Genomic DNA, 12117 nt, shown 5'->3' with positions numbered 1-12117 from the left:
ATTGAACGAGGTATTGGGATACCGACGATCGAATCTCGGGCAAGTAACGTACCGATTGACAAAGGGAATTGTATACGGGATTGCTTGAATCCTCGACATCGTGGTTCATCCGATGAGATCATCGTGGAACGTGTGGGAGCCAACATGGGTATCCAGATCCTGCTGTTGGTTATTGGCTAGAGAGGTGTCTCGGTCATGTCTGCATGATTCCCGAACCCGTAGGGTCTACACACTTAAGGTTCGATGACGCTAGGGTTATAAGGAAGGTTTGTATGTGATTACCCAATGTTGTTCGGAGTCCCGGATGAGATCCCGGACGTCATGAGGAGTTCCGGATTGGTCCGGAGGTGAAGATTTATATATGGGAAGTCATCATACGGTTACCGGAAGGGTTCGGGGGTTTATCGGTATTGTACCGGGACCACCGAAGGGGTTCCGGGGGTCCACCGGGAGGGTCCACTTGCCCCGGAGGGCTCTATGGGCTGTTTGTGGAAGGGAACCAGCCCCTAAGTGGTCTGGGCGCCATCCCCCTAGGGCCCATGCGCCTAGGATTGGGGGGGGAACCCTAAAGGGGGCGCCCCCTTGGCTTGGGGGGCAAGCCCCCTCCCCCTTGGCAGCCGCCCCCCCTCTAGATCCATCTGGAGGGGGCTGGCCCCCCCCTTCCCCTTCACCCTATAAATAGAGGGGTAGAGGGGGGGCAGCCACACCACATCCAAGGCGCAGCCCCTCTTCTCCCCAACACCTCTCCTCCTCAGCGTGAGCTTGGCGAAGCCCTGCCGGAGAACTGCCACTCCACCACCACCACGCCGTCGTGCTGCTGTTGGAGCCTTCTTCCTCAACCTCTCCCTCCTTGTTGGATCAAGGCGCGGGAGACGTCACCGGGCTGCACGTGTGTTGAACGCGGAGGCACCGTTGTTCGGTGCTTGAATCGGATTCTGCCGCGATCTGAATCGCTACGAGCACGACTCCCTCATCCGCGTTCTTGTAACGCTTCCGCATCGCGATCTTCAAAGGTATGAAGATGTACTCCCCTCTCGTTGCTAGTAAACTCCATAGATTGATCTTGTTGATGCGTAGAAATTTTTTAATTTCTGCAACGATCCCCAACAGGCTCCACCATGCTGGATGTCGTGAAGGCTGTAGTCCAGGAGTTGGGGACGGGCCCCTATTTCAACTTCAGCATGACTCTCCATTAGCAATATATTCGAAGTGCCAAGGTTGCAAAAGCAATATTCGTGGCAATGATGTGTTTCTTGTGATTTGAGATGCGTATTTTCTGCCTTATTGCGTTTTCCTATGTATGTGATTGATTGGGTTAGATCTATATAGTGTCTTGCTATTGCTATAGAGAAGTTATAATAGTTCTTCACCATGATTTGTATTTGACCATAACAATCGTAAGACAGCTATGAATGCTTGACATTTTGTCCTGAACAAATGCGGCTATTAGTTTGTATTTCATCTAAGTGCAGTGCAACCAATTGAAGTTATTTCGGAAGAACATGCATCTGATTATCTTTGGTTTTTCTATAGTCTGTAGTAGAGTTAAGATTGTATATTTTGTGAACCATTCTGTTTCAGCCTCTCTTTCTATACATTCTATAAGGTTATCTACTATGTGCATTTGCTTTCGCCATTATTGTTCATGCCCTACTCTCTGTGCTAAGAAACATAGTTTCATCTTATCCCTAAGAACAGTATAAGTTGGGAATGGCCTTGGGCGTATTGTAATCAGGTGGACACTATTGCCATTATCAACAATGCAGGAAGAAGAATAGACGGGCGACACGGGTGAAGCTTCTCGAGCCATATTTGTTGTGTTTAATGCAGGTGATTTTTTTTACCCGTTGCAACGCCCTAATCTTTCCCTAATAATAAAGCACGGATTGACTTTGTCGGGTTCACCGTCACAATACGCTTCTTCCCGTGATTTTATGCTTTCAGTTTGAATTTAAAACATATTCGAGGTGGTACTAAATTTTGTCTCCTCCACAATATTATTGACTCGATTGACCGCTACGTTTCGCTTAGCTGGGCTGCGATCTAGTTGGGCCTTGGCCCGTCTCTCTATTATGCCCGTCCGCTCACCGTCGTCATACTTTTGCTAAAACACCCCTGTGTTTTTCCGTAATACAACCCGTAGTCCTTATTTTACTAATAACGTTTCGTTAAAAAAAGGTACGTTTTATCCAAACGCTCAGCGGACAAGTGAAGGTCAGGTGCGGGCGGAGCTGGGCGGAGCTGCGGCAGAAGGGGTGGCGCGACGGAGCAGGAGAAGATGTTCAGGCACGGCGGGCGGAGCGGGAGAGGTTCATGCGGAGCTGCGGCAAAAGGGGCGGTGCAACGGAGCAGGAGAAGATGGCCGAGAAGATGTTCAGGCACGGCGTGGCGGGCGGAGCAGCAGAGGTTCAGGCGCAGCGCGGCGGGCAGAGCAAGAGAGGTTCAGGGGAGATGCCAGCGGAGCAGGAGAGTACATGGGCGGTGGAGCAGGAGAGGTTCATGGGCGGTGCCCTTGTCGCCGGACGGCCATCCTTGCTGTGCTTGACGGAGGATAGAAGGGGGAACATTTTCTGGTGGGTACGCCGGCCGCGGGCGCGCTTTGCTGTGACCTGTCCGCCGCCACCAATCCTCTCCGGCCTCCTCCGTATCCTTCTCAATCTCGGACGAGCTATTCCCGTGCCGTGATTTGGATGGACAATAGGAGGTCGTGTCCTTCTCCAACACCAAGCAATGGAGTGCCCGACCCGGATTTGAGTTGTTTGCTATAAGAAGGAGTGGTCCTCGGCCGAAATCTCCATCAGATTGCGTCCTTGGACCATAAGCTCCATCAAAGCCCGTCCAAATTGCTTTTTTTTGACGCAACGTACAATGTCGCCGTCGAGTTCGCCGGAGGAGGAAGTGCCGAGTTCGCCGGAGGAACAAGACCATCTGTCCAACCGCCCAATTTCGCCTGCCTCAGCTACACCAGAGGTAATGTATCGCCTTCATATTCACTGGATGGAATCCCCTGTTTGTCCCCTGTCTCTTGTCTCCGATTCTGCTCTGTAGCCTGACTGAAATAAGGGACAATACTTTACTTAATTTATAAAGCATGAGAAAACTGATGGAGGATGGTTAGTACAGCAGCAAAGTTTTGTAAGCTCAAATTTATAGACTGATTTAGTAGTCTCTGTGAGTGCTACATGCAAGTCAGTTTAGAGTTTCTGAGGGGAACGGCCTGGTCCATCTTTTCTTGTGATGTGAATTATGATGTAGGACATAGCCACAAGGGTTATTTCTTCTGTTGGCAAGTAATCTTAAGACTTTTTTCCCCGGGTGATTCGTAAGACAGATTACCCTACACAATTCACAGTTTTAGTATCTCTTATGCACCTAAATATATCTGTAACTGAAAAAAATCAGGTTCCCGCAGGTTTTGACTTGACTAACAAATTTAAGTGAATTTGTTATTCCTTTGTGTGCTCTTATTTTTATTACTCAAATAAATCTCTAATTTAGCCAGGCTAAAATCAATGGGATGCAGGCCATAACCATGTACACTGGTACTGTAGGCAAACAACTATGGACTGTTAGTGTATTGATAGTGCTAATTATATACTATCCTAAGTAAGCATAAATTACAGTGCCCAAGATATATTATCAGAGTAACCAGAGTTTGGGTGTATTTTTTGGAGTTTTGTTCCTTAAGAGTTTCTCTTCCAGAGGGAGACAACTACTTTCTTTGTCCTTACTCATATAGTACTAATGAAATCCAATTGCATACTGAAATCTACTTGGTTATTCTTCACTTATAGTGGTATTAATGAAATCCAGTTGCTTACTCATCTATTAGCTTAGCAAAACTGAAACTATATATACTGTACTGTACTTTCAGTAATATAGATGCCCCGTCTCGAAGTCCCCAAGTACCAGGTGCTTGCTCCCAGATCCGCACTATATACCCAATTTTTGCTTGATTGTGCAGATTTGTAAAAAAATCGATTTGGAGACAAGTTAGAATAACCTTGTGAATTATTGCTAGCCTTGCAAGAGGCAGGCAAGGAAGGCCTGAATGTTGCTGAAGCCGAGCTCATAAATGTCTCACTTCATGTGGTTCTGTGATATTATGAATCTTCTTCTCTGAAGTGTGTAGTCTTCTAGCGTTATTCCCTTAGTTTTTTTTCATATGCATGACAAAGAAAAGTGACATGCATTTTAAATCATTGGAAGTAAGCGTTGATGTGTTGTGAGAACAATTAATGATGTACCTTCATCTGCATGAAGAACGAAGATTTTTCATGATTTTGTATATCCTTCAGTTGCTTGCTGTAACATGAAGAATTCACAAGCATTCATATGTAGCAGTGAGTAGAATCCATATGTAGCAGCAAGTCATGTTTGTACGTTTATACATTAGAGGTGTTTGGGCATGAGTCAATTGGTTGTAGCAGCAGTTAGCAAGTCTTCTGCAGAGTTGAATGTATCTTTACGTAAGGTTAAACTTCTATTTTTGTTTCCCTCAAGCATGCCAGGTCAAGCATGGTAGAAAAGTTGAATGTCTAATACTTGTGATTGGTCTGGATCTGAAATATTCTACCAACAAACTAACGGTTTGAGGCTTACCTTTTATTTGTGTTGTAACTGCAGAAAATAGATGACATCACTGAACTGAACATTGCAGAGGATTTGGATAATCGACCTTAAAAAAGCAAAAATTGCTGAACCAGGTGTTCTGGAGCCATCGCCAATGTCGCCAACTATGTCAGCATCTACACCAATTTCTGAATGTTTTGAATCCATTGTGCCGGAATCAGATGATCAGATAGATAATGATCCATTGCCATCTACTCCATCGCCATCTAGCTCAACATTATCTCCTGTTTTCTCATTACATGATATTAAGGAACCAGATTCAAATAAAGAGATCAAAGTTGATGAGACATGATTATCTCCCACAAGGTATTTGTTTGATTTATTATTTGTACACTTTTGTATTTAATAAATTCTTAAATTATTGTGTTTTTTGCAGACTATGCATTGACCGACCATGATCTATGTGCACATATAGCAGTAGAATCATCTTTGAGTAAAGAATTGCTGGTTCGGATAGATAGAAGTTATGTGTTACAAAATCAATTGATGTGCCTGCTAGATGAAAAGGAGTGGGTAAATGATGATGTAAGTACACTTACTAAAACAGGAAAGAGTTTCTAAGCACTAATATTTACCAGTATTGTATTTTTTGAAATCTTAATTTCAGGTGATCTATGCATATATATGTTGTTTAAAGGACTAAATTCATGTCCAGAATGACAATAAAGTATATGTTGAGAGTCCTTTTGTTACCTCACTATTAAGACGGGATGGTAACCTTGGCATACAAGAAGATAGTGCCTTTATGACAAATATTGTCCAAAAATATATGGAGTATGACATGGTAATATACATATCCATAATTTTCATGTTTTATGTTTCAAGCATTTTTATTTTTTCCCTAATTATCTTTATTACAGATAGAACTTCCAATAAATGCCAGCAACATGCATTGGTATTTAGCTATCGTGAATACAAAAAAGCGTGAGATTCAAACATGCATTGGTGCTGAAGTTTGTCCGAGAGGACCTTGCTATTACGGTTAGTTACAACACCAATTTCAATCCTACATGTAAATGATATAAATTCATATTTTGTTAATGTCTATCATTTCTGAACACCAAATCTTTTTTAGCTACGAGAAGTACAATTTCATTTGGATATTCTTAAAAGTCAAAACCTGATTAAGGACGATTGGAAAGACGTTGATCTTACTGAATGAAAGATCACAGAACAATTACAAACTCCAATTCAAGAAGACAGTTCTTCTTGTGGTTTATTTACGGTCAAATTTATGGAATATTTCACCGGATGTACACTATCCTACCCAATTACACAGGTACAAATCATTTTTGTTTAATAAAAAGTATGTTATTTTTTAAAATATACTAATAATTTTTTGTGTTGCACAGGAAATGATTTTTGAGCCGTGCATATTGGGTTAGAGTTTGTGATATCCTCCTGTTGCAACGCACGGGCATTTGTGCTAGTCTATCCCTACCTAATAATAAAGCACGGATTGACTTTGTCGGGTTCACCATCACAATACGCTTCTTCCTGTGATTTTACGCCATCTATAATTTGTTAGTAGAAAAAAAGGTTCCGTAAAACGAGATGAAAAAATAATTGCTCAGCGCTGAACTCGAACCTGGGTATCCTTCATGTGAGCGGGCTTGGCTAGCCATGCGAACTATGGCCCGACTCTGAAAAAACCAAGGTTCAGATTTGAATGAACATGCGACGAGTAGATCCGAGCGAAACATTTGAAGGGAAATTTTCGTATTGGGCCACGGCTGGGCCTAATCAACACCCTCGCAAAAGGCCCGGCGGTATCGAACTCGTGACTTTCTGTCGTGACGAAAGGCTCGAGCAACCAACTAGACGTCCATATTTGATGTTAAATAATCCCGCATTGTTCCTTTAGACCGAATCCTACCAGTTTATATATGTTAGCAAGTGTCATGTAATCAGCAAGACGCATAAGAAAAGAGACCGCGAGATGAATTGAGGGCCTTCTATTGAAGGAAATAATTGATGGTTGTCTATTAAAGGAAGGAATTGAGGGCTGAATATGAACAAAATAAAGTAAAGATGAATTTCCGGGTTGTGGGTATAAAAGGAAGGAATTGAGGGCTGTGTCTATTTTAGGAAATAATTGATGGCGGTCTATTAAAGGAAAGAATTGATCCTTGTCTATGAAAGAAAGGAATTGAAGGCTGCCATGGGTATTAAATTATAAAGAAAGACAATTTACATGTGAGGAGATATTGCATTGCGTATTGGCCCATTAAATTATAAAGAAAGGAAATTTACATGTGATATTGCATTGGCCCGAGATTTGGGGATGCTGCAATGCTCTGAACAAAAAAGGATAAATAGAGCAGATACAGTGAAGATAAATTATGATGGAACAAAAGAACAATGGTTCACCGAGAATATAATACGTTTTTCATACAATACGTTTTGTGCATGCTTCTAAAAAATAATTGCATTGTGTTTGCTGATCTGATGTTTGATTTCCATACACTTGCGCAAATTATGTATTTATTTACATTGCGATATTGATATGTCTTTTTCTTTTAGCTGGAGCCTTGGCGGTACATAAAATATGGCAAGCCTTGTTGTTTGAATACTTCTACTGAAAGGAATTGGGTATATATGCAACTTGAGTGTGAACTTAATTTTTTGTGTGAGCCCATATTAAACCAGAAAAAACTTTCAAAATTATGAGGGTCCCTGGATAAAGCCCACGGAGACAAGCTGGTGGGTGAACTTTTGTGCTCTAGAATTCTATAATTTCTTTATCTCTACCACATTGGGACATCTTACCTTTTGTGTGATATATTTTCTTCCATTGCAATGCCCGGGCCTATTTGGGATCCCACTAAAAACACATACACCACTCCTCTTCCATCCAATGATAGCGCCAATCTGAAGTAGGCACCATCGAAGGACATCACTATGACTTTTTCAACTCTATACTCCATGGTCTGAACACCAACAATCGTTTTGTAAAACCACAGACATCAAACATGTGCTTTTTTAAAATAAAGAGCGTTTCAAATTGTTCTTGCTTTCAAAAAGTATTCACAGTTTTAAAGATGTTCATGCTTTAAAAAAAGCTGAAAATTCCAATACAATGTTCCATTTTTACATGAGTTCAAAAATATTCCCATTGCAATTAGAAATTAGAAATATTAAAAAATGTTCATTTTTAAATAATAATATATTTGTTTTTCAAAAAATAAAAAATATAACCGATTGACAGACTATTCCATGCACTACTACTCTTCCATCAGATAGGGTGGCTCCTTCACATCCACAATTGATGCTTCAAAAAGCGATAATAAGTGTAACCTTATTACCAATGTTTATCAAGATTGGATATAAGAAATGGTGCTTGATGACACGCAGAGCAGGTTTTCTGAATTTTTTTTCGCCCGGTGCAACGCACGGGCATTTTTATACTAGTCTTTCCCTAATAATAAAGCACGGATTGACTTTGTCGGGTTCACCGTCACAATACGCTTCTTCCCGTGAATTTATGCTTTCACTTTGAATTTAAAACATATACGCGAGGTGGTACTAATTCGGGGAACCACATCGGGTGCATCGAACGATCGCACCTGCTCCCTTCCCCGCCAGACTCCCTGGGCCACATCGAGGGCTAACACAGCCCGTAGCAAAGTCCTAATACAATAAGGTGCCACAACTTGCCGTGAACGACACAAATACACCCAGCCACGGCCGGCCCTCCTTCAATAAATACAGCCGCAACTAAGCCTCCTCCTCTACTTCTTCCAAGCACGGCCTATGGTCTCGATCTGGGTGGGATTGGCCTCCATCGCCCCGTGCACGTCGTGCAGTGTTGCCGGACGGCGAGCACTCGGTACCCTAAGGCCCCGTGCACGTCGTGCAGTGTTGCTGGACGGCGAGCACTCGGTACCCTAGGCACAACGGCACATGAGACCAAATCGTGGAGCCCGACGACGAGCATGGGCGCACAGAGCTTGGCCGACCGCTAGCATCGCCGTCTCACGAGGTCTCCTCCTGCACCATGAAATTCATATTCGCCTGCTTAATTTTGCATCCCCAGTTCACAAGAAATCATCATGGGCAGCGACGATGACACTCCAGAGACCAATTAACACACCAAGGAATTCCTTTAAGGCGGGCGTGAGCTGGGCGCCGCCATGGGAGCGTGCAGGCAGGCACACTATGCAGTAGCAGGATGGGTGACTGCAGTATCATCGCCCCAGTCAGGACAGCTCCCCCGCCGAACCAACGAGATCGAAGCTTTGGAGGCGAGCTCAGTGCTGGAGGAGGGCCGGCCTAACCTTCCCGGTGAAGAAATCCCAGCAAGCAAATTCAGAATTACATCATGCTACTTGCGCCCATACGAAATTCTGATTCATATAAATTGGATCGCCCAATCATGTCAGGCGCGCGTGCGGTTTCAGAACGGCACTTGGTAGCAAGGCCCTTGAGGAAATATTTCAGTTAGACGGCCAGGAGGCCGATGGCAGGGTCGCCGTGCCAGACAACGACGTTGGCAACCTCCGTGGCTATATGTAGTGCCGGACCTTGCCTTCTGATAGTGATACATCACCAAATAGCCGATGACGACAATGATGTTGAACCCCATCAGCGGCATCGTCCCGGCCCCGAGCGGCAATCGACCACCTCGCTGGTGCAGGACCTCCCATGGGCCACTGTCGTGTCCGACGTCCACGTCGGCGACCTCTGTGTCCGTAGTGCTGGGCCGTGCCTTTCAGGATTTTGGTAGAGCTCTAGATAGCTGATGACACTGATAATGCATGCCGAACCCCATCCGCACCATGGTCCCAAGCCCGTACAGCAGGCGGCCACCTCGCTGGTGCAGGACCTCCGTGGGATGCCACCGCGGCTGGCTGGCTGGACTCCTACACCCCCGCCGCCTGTACCTCCTCCGGGCTCATCCTTTGCATGTCAGCGTTGCGACGCCACTCCTCCGTGCCGGCCGCTCTTCGCCATGCGCCCATGCACGTGTTCTCCTTTCGCTTGTCACTGGCGTGTCCGTGCGGGCATTATGTGTTGTACTGTGGAGATGTGGAGTTTGTGTGAGTCCGACGCGTGTGTACGGTCTGTATCGGAGAGGAGCAAGCTTCGTGAAGTCTGCCATGAGATGGTGTACATAATGCAAAATGCAACACGTAGTAGGGACGGGTGTTGCAAGCTCGCAGGCGAGGCGAACGAGGCGGCGCCAGGTTCTGCCGCGTGCTCTATGAGAGATGCACATGTGATTTATTCATTTTGTGGTGAGTTATCCACATATTAATGGGATGCACACGCACCCATATCCTGAAACAAAAGTAAAACAAACAGTCGACCATATCTTTTCGATAGAGTTTGGCTTTCAGTTTCTATTTTCTATTATATATGATTAACATATCATACAATTCCACATTATAACAAAAACATCTGCAAGCATTTGTATTTAAAATACAACCAATTTGATCTTTTTATCTCCAATTGCTTCAAGCAAAAGAATAGTAACATTAAATTATGAACGTCGCTTTGGGTAGTTCCTCCTCCCCGTGTGTGCAACCTCCCCAAACAGCATGCTCACGTCTCATTGCATATTGCCATGGGAGCTCCTACAAAAGCAAGATCTTTTTTTTTGCGAGGGGACAAAAGCAAGATCTTGACAACACCGACGAAGTATTCTTCCTTGGGTACCATTAAAATTGCATAGTCAAGGTGGCAACTGGCAGGGGCAGAATACTTTGCGATCGTCACTCTGATGCACCTCGACGGCGACGGTTGAGGTGGACATCAAGTATAAGTGGTATAACCTCACCTTCTACCTTGACACGATGAGCTTAGCAAAGACTTTACCATGCACAAGTATAAGATTATCTCTGCCACCCCAGCCACCATACTCACCCGCGTCAAGGTCACAAAAGATCCAAAGAACTGGATAGTGAAGGGGATGGCTGTGACCTCCACCAACACCAGATTGTTTGGCCAGTCCAAAATCAGTCAAGCCCCGAGCTATGATGTGCGTCTCAATAATATGGCCGAGCCTGCTTCATGAAAATTGGTATTCGCTCCTCAGTGAAGCACATGCGTTTCAATCAATGTTTGATGTGGCCATCAGAATGTCGTTCTCGCATGATCTTTCCGTGTCATTTTGTTAGGCTTATCCTTACGAGTTCAGATCAGTGAGCCGCAATATGCCAGTGGTCGGGTTGCACACTCAGCATGTATTGTTAGTAGTACGTGTTTGAGAGCTGATCCATCGCAAAATTTATTTTTCTCTCTCCTGTTGCAACGCACGGGCATGTGTGCTAGTAATAATAATAATAAAGTACGGATTGACTCTATGGATTCACCATCGTAATAAGCTTTTACTATCTCCGCGACTCCAGTACAGTCTCAAGCTTTGACGGTTGGCAAGGTGGTATTAATCCATTGCTTATACAGGACACTTCCCGTATGTGTGTTTGCTGCTATGGGCCACCTCCTCTCCATTGCTTCTGGGCTTGTGCAGTTGTTGGGCCTGCTCTAGGGCTACATAAAATAGGGAAAGAAAAATGTTGGGGCGGGGATTCGAACTCGTGACATGTCCTAACTTCACCACGACAGTAACCAACTAAGCTAGAATTGTTTTCTGCCATTTTGGTGGGTTCGCTGAGTATTACATAGTCCCACCTCGCTTCTGTAGAGTAAATTTTACCAATTTATATACGACCGTGAGTTTATGAGAATCATCGAGTCGGATCAAAAAGATATAATAAGAAAGAGGGGGCCAATAAAGAAAGGAGAAGGGATACATGCACGGCATGCATTTATCTGCGCTGGTCAAAACGGGCTCGTGACATGTATCTGCACGGGCCACTGGGCAACACAAGAGTAAAGGAAGCTTATATCAGGCAACAATCTTACTGAATTTTGGTTGTGAGAGAATTTTTATTTTATAGCAACCCACATGCATCAGAGTAGCTCGTAGAGGGAGGTGCTCACATCTACCTCGACAAGATTAGTTTTTTGAAGTTATAAATGGTGTGTCCTTTTTTTTTTCAGGGTAGATACATTGCTTTGTTGGCACGGTTCAAAGATAACTCGTCGCCTTGGGTTAATCACTTTCGAAGCGCCATGGCCACGTGGACGGCCACCGTTCCTGGCGGTGGGAAGGAGCAAAAACAAAGGTGGTGCCGCGGATTGTGTGTGTGGGGGGGGGGGGGGGGGGGTGCGGGAGGGTTTGGGGGTTGTGATATTTTTTCCCTCCCGTCGCACCGCATGGGCATGTGTGCTAGTCTTTCCCTAATAATAAAGCACGGATTGACTTTGTCGGGTTCGCCGTCACAATACGCTTCTTTCCGTGAATTTACGCTTTCACTTTGAATTTAAAACATATACGCGAGGTAGTACTAATTCGGGGGAACCACGTCACGTGCAATCTGACTATGCATGCGGCTGCCAGCCGAAAACAAATTGCCACCGGGCCGGATTGACCTCCCGAAACACGCAAACATGAAATCTGACAAACGTGTGTTATTTGGA

The 12117-nt window shown here is 44.5% G+C and overlaps 1 long non-coding RNA gene across 1 annotated transcript; it reads left to right on the top strand.

Annotated features, from left to right (window-relative positions):
* Nucleotides 1-2051: 2051 nt before the first annotated feature.
* Nucleotides 2052-5592, top strand: LOC123166529 (uncharacterized). Its single transcript, XR_006483578.1, has 4 exons — nt 2052-2970; nt 4627-4938; nt 5009-5416; nt 5493-5592. It is a non-coding gene; the product is annotated as an uncharacterized lncRNA (long non-coding RNA).
* Nucleotides 5593-12117: the final 6525 nt, after the last annotated feature.

This window comes from Triticum aestivum, chromosome 7D (genome assembly GCF_018294505.1).
Source record: "Triticum aestivum cultivar Chinese Spring chromosome 7D, IWGSC CS RefSeq v2.1, whole genome shotgun sequence".
Lineage (NCBI taxonomy): Eukaryota > Viridiplantae > Streptophyta > Magnoliopsida > Poales > Poaceae > Triticum > Triticum aestivum.
Note: the sequence above shows the minus strand (reverse complement) of the source record. Positions and strands in the feature narration are given on the sequence as shown.